Source organism: Alligator mississippiensis, chromosome 3 (assembly GCF_030867095.1).
Source record: "Alligator mississippiensis isolate rAllMis1 chromosome 3, rAllMis1, whole genome shotgun sequence".
NCBI classification, from domain to species: domain Eukaryota; kingdom Metazoa; phylum Chordata; order Crocodylia; family Alligatoridae; genus Alligator; species Alligator mississippiensis.
In genome coordinates, this window is record NC_081826.1 from 303569364 (window position 1) to 303585705 (window position 16342).

Sequence of the window (16342 nt, forward strand, 5' to 3'; positions counted from 1 at the left end):
TAAAACAGGAAAATTGAAATGAAACAAAGGGCATCAAAACAGCCTCAAAACAAAACAAGGCTAGTTGAAACGTTTCAAAAGTTGAAACGTTTTGACCGTAGTGCTGGGGATGGAAAGTCAGTCCAGCTCGGCTGACTTCCCATCCCTGGCGCAAGATACGGCTGGGGATGGGAAGTCAGCCCAGCTGGGCTGACTCTCCAAATCCCACACTAGATCAGGCTGGGGGCAGGGAGTCCTAGCTGGGCTGACTTCCCGTCCCCGGCAGAGCTAGCGAAATGTCGAAACAGAGTCAAAACAGCCTTACTGTTTTGATGAAGCAAAACAGAACAACTGCTTTGAATTGAAATGAAGTTCGATATGAAACACTGTTCCATTGAAACCTCGAACCTCAAGTGAAATGGAACAGTGCTGTTTTGCACAGCCCTACTAAGTATATGAAACTGAATAAGGAACTGGATTTTGAGCTGGGATTATAGCTACAAATACTTCTTGTGCCACCCCAGACCATGTCTCTGTAACACTGGGGGACTCTCCTGGACATCTCTGACCACACAACTGCCCAGCCTGAAGTGTGTCTTGGACACTGTGCTAAGTATCAGGACCCAAATAAGGAGCTGGATTTTGCGCTGGGATTATACCCAGAAACCCTTCTTGGGCTACCCCAGATCACACCTCTGTGCCACTGGGGGAATCTCTCTGACCAGAGACTTGCCCAGCCCAAAATGCAGTATGGCCGTGCCAAGCTGCCAACAGAAAGCACCCCAGCCTCTGTGCTAAATATATAGACCCAAATAAGGAACTGGATTTTGGTCTGGGATTATAGCTACAAATCCTTTTTAGGCCACCCCATGCCATGCCACTGTGGCACCAGGGGACTGTCCTGGACATCTCTGACTACAAACTTCCCAGCCCGAAGGCATGGTTTGGCTGTGCCAGGCTGCCTACTGACGCCACCCCCCACAGACACTGTGCTAAGTATCCAGATCCGAATAAGGAACTCACATCTGGGCTGGGATTATAGCTAGAAATCCTCCTTGGACCACCCCATGGCATAGCTATGTGCCACAGGGGAACTCTCCTAGATGTCTCTGACGAGAGACATGCCCAACCCAAAGCACCGTTTGGCTCTGCCAGGCTGCCAATTGACAGCACCCCACTGTGCTAACTACATGGTCTTGAATTAGGAACTGGTTTCTGGGCTGAGATTAGAGATGGAAATGCTTCTTGGCCACTTTACACCATGACTCTGTGGCACCAGGGCACCTTCCTGGACATCTCTGACAAGAATCGTGCCCAGCCCTAAGCGTGGTATGGCCGTGCCAGGCTGCCAACTGACAGCCCCCTATTCCCACTGTATTAAATGCATAGGCTTGAATAAGGAACTGGTTTTTGCCTGGGATTATACTCAGAAATCCTTTCTGGGCCATGCCATGACATACCTCTGTGCCACTGGGGGACAGTACTGTACATCACTGACCAGAGACTTGCCCGGCCCAAAGCGTGGTTTGCCCGTGCCAGGCTGCCAACTGACAGCACCCCAGCCACTGTACTAAGAATATGGACCCAAATAAGGGACTGGATTTTGGGCTGGGATTATACCTAGAAATCCTTCTTGGGACACCTCACTCCATGCCTCTTTGCCACCAGGAGATTCTCATGGACATCTATGACCAGAGACTTGCCTGGATGAAAGCAGAGTTTGGCCATGCCAAGCTACCAACTGATAGCCCCCTATTCCCACTGTACTACTGTAGCAAGAAACTTCCTCTTTTTTTGCCTGCCCCCTGACTCCAATCTGAAGCCCCTCCATATGGCAAAACCCCCTTTTGCAGTATTTGTCCCCTTTTAGGGATATTTCTCTTTTCCTCCTTTTCTTCCTTCCCCTCTTTTCTTCTTTTATTATTTTTTAAATACAATATAGGGTGTTCTTTAATTAAAAAATATATTTTGTAGGTGCTTTTATGGGTGTAAAATAGTATTCTGCATCGGTATGTCTTCCCCTCATTATATTAGGTCTATTTGTTATATGTGCCATGGCATTTCACCCTTTTATATTTTATGCTTTTTAACTTTGTAACAAATGTACTTTATGCTTAAAAGTAAGTTGTACCATATAATGATGTTAGCAAGGGCAGGAATCACATTGCCGCCTCCCTGTATAGAGCTGGTCCCTGAGTGAATTATTATTGATTGTGTAACATGGTAGCTAGCTACCATAACGAGTTAATGAGCAAGGATTAACACCTACAACCACAAACTAATGTAACCCAGGCTTTTCATTCCATACAGGAAGAGCACACACCAACTGCTGAAGCTTCCTTAGCCTGACGAAGGGTTTTTGAACCTGAAAGCTTGCTTAATAACTATTCTCCAGCCATTTGAGTTGGTCTAATAAAAGATATCAAATTCACCCAAGGAACCTTGTAACCCAGGCGGTACTCCAAAAGGTACTCCCTCTCCAATTGAAGGGATCAAAGCAGGTGCACAAGCGCTGTGGGAGGTGTAGGGACTCTCCTCCCCCTATAGAGCAGAGCCAGACCACCACTGGGGACTTAACCATATACCTTTTAATGAGGGAACAATACTGGGAACATAACAGGCATAATCAGGGGGTCTAGTGCACACTACAATGCCCCAAGGGGGCAGGATTCAACAAAGGTTAGACACTTACAATCATTGACAAAAGACAGGGTTAACAAAATACAAAACACAAACCGCAGAGCAAACAATACTAGTTGGGGAAATATAAAAAGGTACAAAATACAAAATGTCAAAGGACAAGGAAATATAGGGCCTAGGTAACTGGAAGGGGGAAAACACAATGGCCCCTTTCCACTGCAAGAAGAATTTCTCCTTGTTAGCTCACTCACTCCAAGTCACCAAAGCTGGGACTTGAACTTGGATCTCCCACATCATAGGCAGAAATGTGGCTACGCAGCCACCAGGGCTAGTACTGCTCCATGCTGCTAGGGGTCTTGACCTTCCTGGAGCCCCGGCCTCACGTCAAGCTTCCTGGCCTCCGATTGGAGGAGCTGGAAGCCAAGCTGGGACCCCTCAGGTCACTGCTCATATCCTTGCTGGAGCAGGGAAGCCTCTCCTGCTGGCCACAGCCTCTCGTAGAGGATCCTGGAGCCCAGCAGGGAGCCTCTCCTGCCAGCCGCACGCCGCGCTGCTGAGGGTCCAACTGCTGCCAGCAGGTCCCACTCTCTTCGGGCTCTTCTGGGGCAACTGCTCCTGCCCCGCTGGCTCAGCTCTTGCCAGCTCTTTGAAGCTCCTTCCTCATGGTCCCTCACTGGTCTCTTCCCTGAGTCAGCCGTGCTGCCCCTTTTATCCCCCTCCAGGTGACCCAAGGGGCCAATCAGGGGACATGAGGGGTGAGTCTCTGGGGCCTGATTGGTGAGGAAAGGGAATCCCAAGTCCTCCAATCATCTTTTGCCCTTTCAAAACCCCTGGTCTAGGTCACTGCCAGCTAGCCTGTCACATCGTCCCCTGCGGAACCCTTCACCATCCCTGGTGAAGTGCAGGCCTCAGCCTGGGGGACTACTGGACCCATGGGGCAGCGATGGGGACCTCCCCTGGCACCCCCGGGGCATTGTAGGTGAAGCAGCAGACTGGCCGAAGCTCCCGCCTTGGCCCTGGGGTGCGGTCTGGGGCAGGACTCTGCGAGGGCCCAGGCAACTCAGGTTCCCTCTCACTCGAGGAGTCTGCCCCACTGGCAGGTAAAGGCGTGGGGATGTTTTCTCCTTTGGTCTCACCAGGTGGGGCCCCACGAGCAGCACTCCCCATCTCCCCTTCGCCCTGAGGAGTGGCAGGTCCTAAGCTTGGGTGAGAGTCGGTAGGGTACCACCAGTCAGACGTAAGGACTAAATGCTCAAACTGTGATCGGTGTTTGCGGAGGAAGACCCTGCAGTCCTCCGGGGGAGCTGCAGGTACGATTGCTGGCTGGGTGGCATGAGGCCTCCTCCTCCAGGGAGACCTAGGCCTCTCTTCTCGCAGCTCGCTCTCGGGTGGAGGGGGCCCCACCAATTCGCCAATAGGCAGCAGGAGGTTCCGGTGGACCACGTGACTTCGACCCAGTCCAGACTCAGGGAAGATCTCGTATACTGGGAGGTCTCTTAGTTGTCGCACCACTGTATAGGGTTCAGCCCACCACCAATCAGTGATTTTGTGTCTCCCAGTTAGCCCCAGGTTTCGCAGCAACACCCGGCCCCCTTCTTGTAACCCTTGCTCACAAACTTGAGCGTCATAAAGCTGCTTATGGCGTTGCTGGTTTCTTCCAGCAGTTTTGGCTGCCAGTCGGTATGCACAACAGAGACGGTCCCAAAGCTGTTGTACATATTGACCATGAGTCAAATGTTGTTGGTAGACTCATTCTACTCCAAAGCACAAATCTATGGGTAACTGGGGCTCCCTCCCGAACATGAGTAAATATGGACTGACCCCCGTTGCATCATTCCTAGTGGAGTTGCAGGCATGCACCAGGTATGCGATACGCTGGCTCCATGCGGCCTTCTGTTCCTGCTGGAGGGTACCCAGCATGTTCAAGAGAGTGCTATTGAAGTGCTAAGGTTGGGGATCCCCTTGGGGGTGGTAGGGTGTAGTCCTTGATTTCTGTATGCCAGCCACTGTCAGTACCTCACGCAACCACTGGCTCTCAAAATCTCACCCTTGATTGGAGTGGATTCTTGCCGGCAGCCCAAACACGGAGAAGTACTTTTCCCACAGTACTTTGGCAACTGTTCTTGCTGTTTGATCTCACGTAGGGAAGGCCTGGGCATATCAGGTGAAGTGGTCTGTCACAACCAGCACATTCCCCTTTCGGTGCCCCTCCCCTTCTATGGCTAGGAAATCCATGCACACCACCTCCATGGGTTTTGAGCTCTGGATGGTGTGTAGATAGGCAGTTTGAGTGGGTAGGATCTTCCTCCACAAACACCAATCACAGTTTGAGCATTTAGTCCTTACGTCTTCAGCCATTTTGGGCCAAAAGAACTGCTCGTGGGCTAGCGCCAGGGTGCGCTCCACTCCCATGTACCTAAAGTCATCATGCAAGGCCCGTAATGCAAGGGCCTTATACTTCTGAGGGAGGACCAGCTGCCAATATTTACGTCCTTCTGGGTCCTGCACCTCCCGATGTAGCACTCTATCAAACAAGCAAAGCCTTTCCCACTCCCTCAACAGGATGTGGGCTGCTGGGGTAGCATTATTAAGGGTTGTGGGGTGGGTATTCCCTGATCTCCAGGCATGCAGCACCTCTCACACATCTGGGTCCTGTTCTTGCACTGTCCACCATTCCGTGGCCGTGACCTGGGGCAACGAAGAGGGAGTCAGCGTGGTGTACTGAACCCAGGCCTGTGGGATCCCCTCAGGGGGCAACCCCAACACCTCAGCCATGCAAACGGTACTTTCCCTTGTCCCCACAGGGTCTTGTAGCTGCAGGTCGCAAATGGTCTTCACTGTCTTGGGGCTCCAACCACTCCCAGGGTTGCTGGGGAATTGTCAAGACAGGGCATCAGCATCCACGTTCTTTCGCCCCTCTTGATAGTGCAGGCTAAAGATGTCGTTGGCTAATGCCGCAATCCAATGTTGGCCAGTCGCATCCAACTTAGCGCTGGTGAGCACGTAGGTAAGGGGATTATTGTCTGTCCACACCTGAAAGGTAGTCCCATACAGATAGTCCCGGAATTTCTCAGTGACGGCCCACTTGAGGGCCAGGAATTCAAGCTTATGTACCAGTAGCGTGTCTCGCTGGGTGACAATCCCCTGCTGGCAAAAGCCACTGGTCGCCGGTGTCCATTATGTTCCTGGTACAGTACAGCCCCCAGTCCTGACAGGCTAGCATCCATGTGCAAAATAAAAGGGTGTTTGGGGTCAGCATATGCCAGCACAGGAGCCTGAGTCAACTGCAGGATCACCTCCTGGAAGGCATCTTCACACTGTGAGTCCCACTGGGGACCAAAAGTCTCTGTGGGGCTCCATGTCACAGGAAGCCCATTTAAGCCATTGTTTTGCCCCTTCTTGCAGGGTGACCTTCCCCCCTGGTGTCCACGAGTTAGGGCATTTAAAGGTCCAGTTATTGTAGCATAGTCTTTAACGAATCGCCGGTAGAAACCTGCAAATCCCAGGAACCTTTTCAAGTTCTTGGGTGGAGGCCAGGTGGTCACAGCACTTACTGTCTCTGGATCAGTGCTGACCCCTTCTTGTGATACAATGTGTCCTACGTACTTCACAGAGGCCTGGCAGAACTTACATTTATCAATGGTGTGGAATCAAACAAAATGAATGCCTTAAACTTTGGTCAAGCTAAACTATGAGTCGTAAGATGACCGTGACAGCTGAGTGGGGAATTGCTGGTTCTGCATGTTAGAGGAGACAAAGGGAAATATTTGTTCTTTGTAATTCCCCTGCAACTGCTTCACTCACCGTGGCCTTGAGATAGCAGGAAAGTATGTGCCTGTTCTTCTTGAGATAACAGAGTGCTTGTTAGTTGTCTTTGACTGCTTACTCAGAGAATTTTATTTTTGCAATCATGTCCTGTGTAATGGCTGTTCAAAAGCTTATATAAACTGCATTTTTCTGTTTGAAGGGAGAGACCTCCCTGGAGTGCTGGTGAATCCATGTTGCTCTGAGTTCTCTCCTACAGTACTGTATTTGAATGAAAACTTCTACTGACCTAACCCTAAAGTCTACATGTGTTTTTCCATGACAGTTCTTGGTGCCGTGACTCAGATCCAGAACACATGTTAAAGAAGTAGGACCGCGGACCGTTCCCCGCTGAACCCCAGGCACCAAACTTAAGAGGTAAGAGACCTAATTCAAAATTTCTATTGGGGTTTTGAAGGAGGACTGGCCATAGGCTCCCAACTTAGCCGCAGTAACTGGACCCGAACCTTGTCAGAACAGGTCAGTTTAGAACCTTATTGCCAGCTAAAATTTTCTGTCTGATAATTCTGTCTGGTAACGTACATTCTGTTCAGGGAGAATCTGTCTGAAATCTCCTCCATCCAACAGCACATTGGGCTTGCAGTTAGTTAACCAAGGCAGTGTGGAAGGGGGTCTGGCCGACTGCATGTGCCCCATGTGTGAATGAATTGAATCTGAAAGGGATTGAGAGTCTCTGAAGACTCATCCCAGGGGCATCCGTTAGCCATCCAGGCTGCCCGCTGTGACAGAGTCTGACTCTAGCGGTTAAAGACTAGGGTGGTGCAATTTTACAGATTTATAAGACTGGTTTTGTCTTCCCCAACCCTTTTTCCCAGTAGCTTCTGTGTTTACCCCACCCAATCTGCTTCTGGAATGAGCCGAAGCTGAATCTGATTGTCGTAAGTCTTGGCGGACAAGCCGTGGGGCCTGACACAGACTAGCACAGACGTACCTTGAAATCTTTCCCTTGTCTTACCCGTGTGTGTGAAAATGGAGGCAGGTCAGTCAAAACAAGTTCCAGTTCCCTCTAAGGGAACTCCAGTGTACTATATGTACATACATTATTCTCCCAAAGCTTGCAAGTACCTGGACAAGTGGAACTGGTACACTGGGGATGATCCCATAAAACAATTTCCACAGGAAGGAACATGCAATCAGGATAAAATAGTGCACTTAAAAGGGGCTGTAGAGTCCTGTGGATCCAAAACACCACAAAACCAGTGGAACACGTTCTTTTATTAGTATGATGAAATGTCCAAAAGGTGGACAGAATCTCAAACTAGAAGTCTCAAAGACTCACAAGAGAAATTAAAACAGCAGTTAAAAGCTGTCCGGGAGAAATTGGCTGCTCCCCCAAATTACACACCGGCCACCGCTCCGATATATCCAGCGTTGCCTGGGGCGCCCCCACTGCCGGAGCCAACAGAGGACATCCTTGACTTCTGTTCGAACCCTGCTCTCCTGGGACTCCCACATCAACAACAACTGGTTCAGCAATAGGCTGCAGCCCAGACTGGGGACCCATTAGCTGAAGCTCCTTTGGTAAACTCATCCATGGAGCTTAATAGTCCAGACTCATCCACCATACGTGCCACTCAATCATCACCAGTGTGGCAATTTAACCCTGGGTCACAACCCACCACAGGTATACTTAGAAGAATGGGAATGGGTATGGAAAGATCTCCCATTAATCTTAGATCCTGGGATGTACAAATTCTCCCCCTAGGACAAATGCCAGGCATTGGCACCGATAGTCAAAATATAGTAATCGTGCTTACACCCTGGACTCCAAGTGCTCTCTACAATTTAACTCAAAAATTCCCCAAAATCAGGGAAGACCCAGAAAAATTTCAGGAAGAATTGCAGACTGTTATAAATTGTTATAATCCAACATGGGCTAACATTAATCAGCTCATGTGATCCATTTTGCCCAAAGAAACTATGCTGCATCTGTACACTTCCTGTACTTAGCCAGATCAAAACCCAGGGACTGGCCAAGATTTGATTGACAAGATAAATGCTTTGGTTCAGACAGTTCTCACAATTTGCCCAAAGAAGGCAGACTGGACCAAAATAAATACCTGTAAACAAAACAAAAATGAACACCCCAGTGACTATTTGGAACACCTCAAACAGGCATTTGAACAGTATCCAGGAATGGATGACCCTGTCGGAAATGCTAAACAAGCAATAGTAGCAGCATTCGTCCAGGGACTTAACCCTAAAATTGCTGAGAAAATTCAAACAGTAGTTATTAGCTGGGAAACTAAAGACTTGACTGAAGTCCTTGCCGTAGCCAACCATTTTCATAACAAAATGGAACGGTCTAAAGATAATGCTGAGACCAAGTTAATGGCTTTACAAATTTCTCAGTTGCAGGGCCCAGGTAGGGGAAGGAGATGTGGACAGGGAAGGGGAGGACTGGGTGGATTCAGGGGAAGAGGTAGATCCCTGAGCCCACAAAACCAAGCCTATGGGAACCAATGTCATTATTGCAAAGAAGAAGGATACTGGAAGTCGGAATGCCCCAACCGCCCTGACCAAAGACCCAGACCCCAGTCCCTGCCCCCACCTCCTCTTATCAATTTTCCCAGTGTTGAATAGGACAGCCTGAGGGACAGTGACATCATCGCTCCTTTGCTTGCTACCGACCAATCTGGTCCGGTTTGTTAAGTGTCTTATTTCTGGTAAACCTGTTTCCTGTCTTGTTGATACTGGAGCTTCTCGCTCCACCCTAAAAGCCACTGAATTCCCTTTCTTGCCTCATTCTCCTGAAAATGTAAATGCTGTCAGCATAGGCGGACAACCTACCCCACATCCTGTTTCCGAACCTGTCTCCATTTCTATTGGCCCTTTGTCTGAGGATCATGCCTTCCTTCTTAGCCCTTGTGCACCTGTCAACCTTATTGAAAAGGATTTGTTGTGTAAACTGGGATGCGTAATTTATTGTAGCCCAGATGGTGTTTACCGTGAGGTACCGGAACATAGGGAAACCGAGCTTGTGGCTTTGCTAACTCAGGAGTACTCTGATCCTGACACTTCTACTTGCAAGAGGAACTGTTAGCATGAGTACCTCCACAACTGTGGTCCACCCATGCAAATGAAGTGGGACATATGTTGAGTGCTGAACCAGTGCGCATCACCTTGAACCCTGCCAAGCCACTTCCTTGTGTCCTGCACTACCCCATCTCAAAAGAAGCTGAGAAAGGGATCAAGCCTGTCATTTCCTCACTCCTTGAGCAACGGATCACTGTCCCAGCACGCTCCCCTTGTAACACACCTATCCTGCCCATTAAGAAACCTAGTAAAGATACTTATCATTTTGTGCAAGACCTTTGAGCTGTAAATGCTGCTGTTCTACCTACTGCTGTTTTCCCGTGGTACCTAACCCTGCCACTATTTTTTCCTGTATCCCTCCAGATGCCACCTGTTTTACAGTAGTGGACCTGTGGTCTGCTTTCTTCTCCATCCCCATTCATGAGGATAGTCAGTACCTGTTTACATTCACCTATCAGGGACTCCAATATACCTAGACAAGACTCCCTCAGGGATATACGGAGTCCCCCACCTTGTTTTCTCAGATCCTGAAGAAAGATTTGGACCCCATCACGTTCAAAGGGGGATCCACCCTTATTCAGTATGTTGATGATTTATTATTAGCCTCACTGTGGCAGAGCACAGGGTGTGTCTGCCACTTTAAGGGCCTGGAGCTGGCAGCCTCCAGGTGCCTGATGAGGGCAGCCATTTTGAGACAGCGGCTGCCTATATAAACAGGGCAGTTTGGCTGCAGGAGGCCAGGCAGCAACATTGCCTGGCCAGAGGGCTGCTGAGAACAACCTGGAGGTAAGGGGGAGCTGCAAGGGGATGGTAAGGAGGCTTCTGGTCCTGGGCACGACCTGAAACTGCACCCTGCCGGGAGTGGGTGGTCTGGTGGGGCTCTCAGTGGTGCGGGAGCCCCCAGGAAATGCCAGGCCAGTTACCACCCCGGTGAAAAGTGGGTTGGGGCGCCTTAACCCCTAGCTCCCACCACCACTGGGTGGGTTACCCTAGTGTTTGTTGGAGGGGCCAGAGGGCCAGTGTTGTGAGGGGCCCAGAGAGGGCGGACCCCGAGAGTGGGAGTGATGTGGGTGTGGTGCTGCGGTTGCCCCCGAGAGGATGGAGAGTAGCGGCACGGTGAGGCCCGGAGACAGAGTGAGCGGCTAGAGAGACCCAGCCCGAAAGGGAGAGTACCCTCAACTGGCCCATGCTGGGGCCAGGACTTGGAGAGTCAAAAGGGCTGGGGGCCCACCACGAGGGATGCCCAAGAGCCGGGGGCCTGGCCTCCTGACTGGCCTGGAGGTGGGCCAGGGCAAGTGGCCGAAGGTCCCGGGGGGACCACGCCCTAGAGGGGAAGATGGCTTCGGGGGGGCGAGGTAGCCCGGATGAAGGCGGAGAGGCTGCCTGAGTGGAGAGGATCATAGAGGGGTCCTGTATGGATGATTCTGGGGCCCAGTGTGGGGCCGGTGACTAGGAGAACAGCAAGATGCCATCTGCGAGGCTTGGGCTGCGGTATTAGGGGAGGTTGGAGCTGCAGAGCGCCCCCTGGCATCGGGGCATTACAATGGGCAGCCTCCCGCCTAATGGACATCGGATTGAATCAATTATCATCAAAGGCGTGGCGGGCGAGAGAGGCAGGCGGTTGGCCCATTGAGACAGGGGGCAGGCCACGGAGTTTGGCCCTGAGGAGGCCCCCTGTCAAGCTCGCCTACTTTAGAGGCCTGCGAATGGGATACTTTGACACTCCTCTCAGCTTTGGCTCAGAAAGGCCGCAAGGCCTCAAAATCCAAACTGCAATTCTGTAAGTCTAAGGTACGTAGCTCCTGTTCCATCTGTTTAGCTCATAACATTGGGCAACGGGTAAAGACAACACCTGCAGCCCATCCGCCTCCATGGGGGCTGTTTGTGAACTTGCAAATTAATTTTGTACAGCTACCCATGTGTTGTTCGTATGAGTATATTCTTGTTATTATTGATATGTTCTCTGGATAGGTGGAAGCCTACCCATGCATACATGCTGATTCCATCACAGTAGCTAAGAAACTGCTTAAAGAATTCATTCCTAGATTTGGATTGCTCCACACAATAGATAGTGATAGAGGCACCCATTTCACAAGACAAATAGTAAAAAAACATCTGCCAAGCACTCAACATACAGCAACTACCTGCACGTAGTTATCCACGATCAAGTGGTGCTGTAGAATGTAAAAACTCTGATTTAAAGACACGCATTTCAAAAATTTGTGCTGAAACAGGCCTCAAATGGCCTGATGCACCGCTCATTGCTCTCATGCACATTAGAAACACTGTCGATAGAAAACATGGCCTAAGACCTTACGAAATACTCATGGCATGACCCATGAGGATGCTGGCCGCCCCAACTGCTGCCCCATACCAAACAGACCTACAACTAACTGATGGAACTGTGCTGAACTATTGCAAGGCATTAATGAAGTGTCAGGTCTGTTCATTCACAGGTCCAAGAAGCCTTACCTCAACCACTGGATATTCCCTGTCACAACCTCGAACCAGGTGATTGAGTCTATGTAAAGGTCCATCAGTGGAAAAACGTGCTTCAACCCAGATGGAAAGGACCGTTTCAGGTGCTTCTGACCACTAACACTGCTGTTCATTGCCAAGGTCACCAAATGTGGACTCACGCCTCTCACTGTAAAGAAGTATCACCTCCATTGGGCCCCGAAGCGACTGAATTCCAACCCAGATTAAGACCTTTCCCTGAGGCCAAGGACAAAGACCCTCAGGACCTCACTCAGGCAAGTGAGGAGTGTCTCTAATGGGTTATGGAATAGAGAAAATCCCACACAATTTACTGATTCGTTTTGATGCACTGGCTGGGGGAGTAGTTAACTGATTGCACGATTTCACAATGATTACACACTTAACTTATACAACACAACTTTATTTTAAAACTCTTTGCTAAGTATATAACACTGCTTAGCTTTAAGAAACACCACAAACATTAAAAACACAATAATTACATATATCAGAAACAATGCTCTGAATGCACTTCCTTCCCAAACAATACTATAAGAATTAGTGTTACAAAAACAACTACAATTACAACTAAAAGTTAAATTTGAATCAATACTATTATTTTTTCATAATATACTTACAATCCTAGAATTCCAAGAAGCCAAATACGAAAATATGGTTTCATTCCTCAGTAGTACGATTTTAATGGGTTGGCCTCAGTAGTACGGTTCAATGAAATGGGCTCAGCAATACAATTCAATAGGCTGGCCTCAGCAGTGATAGGACTAAGTCCCCTTCCTTCAGTCCCTTTCAGGTGCTCCGCGGCTTCAGCGTGAACTAAGAGATTCGTGTTCACGGAGAGGGTGGTTCAGGTGATCAGTCTGGACCCGGGCTATACTTGCGATTTTTTTTCCTTCGTTGTTCTACAAGTATAGTCACCTCCAAATTGGGACAGCAAGTTACCGTTTTTATTGAGCGAGCTGCCATCAGTGGGCTCCTCCTACTCAATATATCACTGCTCCCAAATTTGGGCTCGGATCTTCCTCAACAGATTGTTTTACCTTTGTTGAGCGTTTTAAATTACCTTTGGGAAACTTCCATATCACTGCAAATGCCCTTTTCTTACCAACCTGGTCAAAAGGCCTCAGGGTTTGATCTCTTGGAATTCAGGATATTTGCTCTCTTTGTAAAAGACTTCTAAAAGATGAAATTTAAATTAAGACTTTAAGCAAAGTCAGGACCTTTTGCACGTAGTCCCCAAAACAAAGAACTAGATAAGGAGATAAATCTTATCTTCTTCCTGAAACTGGCTAATGGGCAACCTTTACAAACATTCAAACTATTTCATTCACTATGACAAGGAGCATCAGGGTGCAAGTGCTAGTAACCTCTCCCCTGAACCCAACTCCTCAGCCCGGCCAGATTTACCAATTGTGGAATGAAGATATCATCTCTGACCCCGTTAGAAAAAAGCTTCATGTTTGGATATTATTTATCTTGATTGTTAATGCCAAACTTTTGAGCTTAGCCTGTGAAAATGTATTTTTGTCTTTAGTTAATCAAATTAGAATAGATTTAAATGTCTCCAGTTGTTGGATATGTAGTCATGTTCCTATCCATTTTACTGGAGGAATACCCATGATACCTGTACCCTTGAATACAACTCAGATGCTGGCCCCTTATTATTCAGATTTCCATAGAAACGAGACTTGGTAAGACATAAGCTGCAATTGGTCTGACTATATACAACTAGCCTATGCTACCCCTGGAAAGTTTTGTTGGACATGTAATGGATCACATGTGGCAGTAAGAGTTAGCAAATGCAAAGTAGAATTTAAAGTAAATGGTGCTTGGTTTTCTAATGGTTCCTGAATATCTAATTACTCCCCCCAGATTAAATTTTCTGGGTACTATTCACAATGGATGATGAAACCACAATGTAACACCACCTTCACTGCACTAGCTGGTCATTATTTTGTATGTGGAAACAAGGCGTATAAAAATCTTCCTTCCGAGTGGGAAGGAACGTGCTGTTTCTGCCACGTACCCTGCTTTCACAATTAGATCACATTTGCCAAAAGGAAAAATTTGCAATGTTCACAAAATTACTGAAAACTAAAGATTTTAAAGTATAATGTTCCCTAATTATGGGGCAGGCTTAGCTATGTCTAAAATACAGAAGGTTGCAGTATCCTTGGGGGGGAAAAAATAGCCAATGCCACTGCCATTGGGTTCCGTGAAATAAGTAAAGAAATGAGACAAATGACTTTGCAAAATAGATTTGCTCTAGACTATATATAGCCAGTAAAGGAGGAGTATGTGTCATGATAAAGTCTAAATGCTGTGTGTGTGTATATATACCTGATGCCTCTAGTACCACTGAAAATCAAGCCGAGATTATTGAAAAGGAAGCTGCCAAACTTCACCAAATTAATCAATGGGATATGGAAGGAATGTGGTCTTAGTTAACCTCCTGGTTCCCAGATTTAGGAACCCTTGGCAAGAAAATCCTGTATGAAATATTGCTTGTCTTGATAGTTCTGATAATGTTTTACGTTTTAATGCAACTGATCCTCTGCTGCATTAAAGCCAGCAGGCGAAGCTTTAGCAAAACAAGAAAACACACCGCAGAGTCTAGAATAACGGTGTTACAAAAGTGTGAGCAGATTGAAAGAAAACATGAAAGGCTGCAAGATGAAATAAAAGGACTCATGAGAATGGAAGTTTAAGGCTAAAGTGAGACTAAAAAGTCTCAAAGGGGGGACTGTGAAATCAAACAAAATGAATGCCTTAAACTTTGGTCAAGCTAAACTGTGAGTTGTAAGATGAACATGACAGCTGAGTGGGGAATTGCTGGCTCTGCACGTCAGAGGAGACAAAGGGAAATGTTTGTTTGTAATTCCCCTGCAACTGCTTCGCTCACCGTGGCCGTGAGATAGCAGGAAAGTATGTGCCTGTTCTTCCTGAGATAAGAGTGCTTGTTAGTTGTCTTTGACTGCTTACTCAGAGAATTTTTTTATTTTTGCAATCATGTCCTGTGTAACGGCTGTTCAAAAGCTTATATAAACTGCATGATTCTGTTTTGAAGAGAGAGACCTCCCTGGAGTGCTGGTGAATCCATGTTGCTCTGAGTTCTCTCCTACAGTACTGTAGCTCTGAATAAAAGCTTCTACTGACCTGACCCTAAAGTCTACCCGTGTTTTTCCACAACAGTGGCCAATTTAAGTCCCGTGGTCTCCAGCCGATTTAAGTACCCGGAGCAGCCGTTCTTCATGTTCCTGCAGGGTCTTTCCAAAAACAATAATATCATCTAAATAAACCAGTACTTGGGTCATATGAATATCCCCAACCACCTTCTCCAGAAGGTGGCAGGAGCCCCAAATATCCCTTGGGGCATTTGCTCAAACTGATAGGATCCCAAGGGGCAAACAAAAGCAGTCTTCTCTTTGTCCCCTTCCCACAGAGGTATCTGGTAGTAGCTGCTGTGGAGGTCTAGTACCGAAAACCATTTGCTCCTTACTAAACTCAAATATGAGATTGATGTTATATATCTTGACTTCAAAAAAGCCTTTGATCTGGTTTCCCATGATCACCTCTTGGAGAAACTGGCCAATTGTCGCCTTGGGTCCTCCACGACCCACTGGCTGGAAAATTGGCTCCGGGGTCGGACCCAGAGGGTAGTAATTGATGGAAGTCACTCATCGTGGTGTCCTGTGACCAGTGGGGTCCCCCAAGGCTCTGTCCTTGGACCCATACTGTTCAACATCTTCATTAATGATGTGGACGCTGGAGTCAGAAGCGGACTGGCCAAGTTTGCCGATGACGCCAAACTTTGGGGCAAAGCATCCACACCAGAAGACAGGCGGATGATCCAGGCTGACCTGGACAGGCTCAGCAAGTGGGCGGACAAGAATCTGATGGTGTTCAACGCCGATAAATGCAAGGTTCTCCACCTTGGGAAGAAAAACCCGCAGCATCCTTACAGGCCCGGTAGTGCTATGTTGGCTAGCACTATGCAAGAAAGAGACTTGGGGGTCATCATTGACCACAAGATGAACATGAGCCTGCGGTGCGATGCTGCGGCTAGTAAAGCGACCAAAACGCTGGCTTGCATCCATAGATGCTTCTCAAGCAAATCCCGGGATGTCATTCTCCCCTTGTACTCGGCTTTGGTGAGGCCGCAGCTGGAATACTGCGTCCAGTTTTGGGCCCCACAATTCAAAAAGGATGTGGAGAAGCTTGAGAGAGTCCAGAGAAGAGCCACGCACACGATCAGAGGTCAGGGAAGCAGACCCTATGATGACAGGCTGAGAGCCCTGGGGCTCTTTAGCCTGGAAAAGCGCAGGCTCAGGGGTGATCTGATGGCCACCTACAAGTTTATCAGGGGTGA

At 48.2% G+C, this 16342-nt stretch overlaps 1 long non-coding RNA gene across 1 annotated transcript; it reads left to right on the forward strand.

Moving 5' to 3' along the window:
• The first annotated feature begins 6452 nt into the window (after positions 1-6452).
• Positions 6453-15133, forward strand: LOC132249685 (uncharacterized). The gene is made up of 2 exons (XR_009461220.1): positions 6453-6801; positions 11937-15133. It is a non-coding gene; the product is annotated as an uncharacterized LOC132249685 (long non-coding RNA).
• Positions 15134-16342: the final 1209 nt, after the last annotated feature.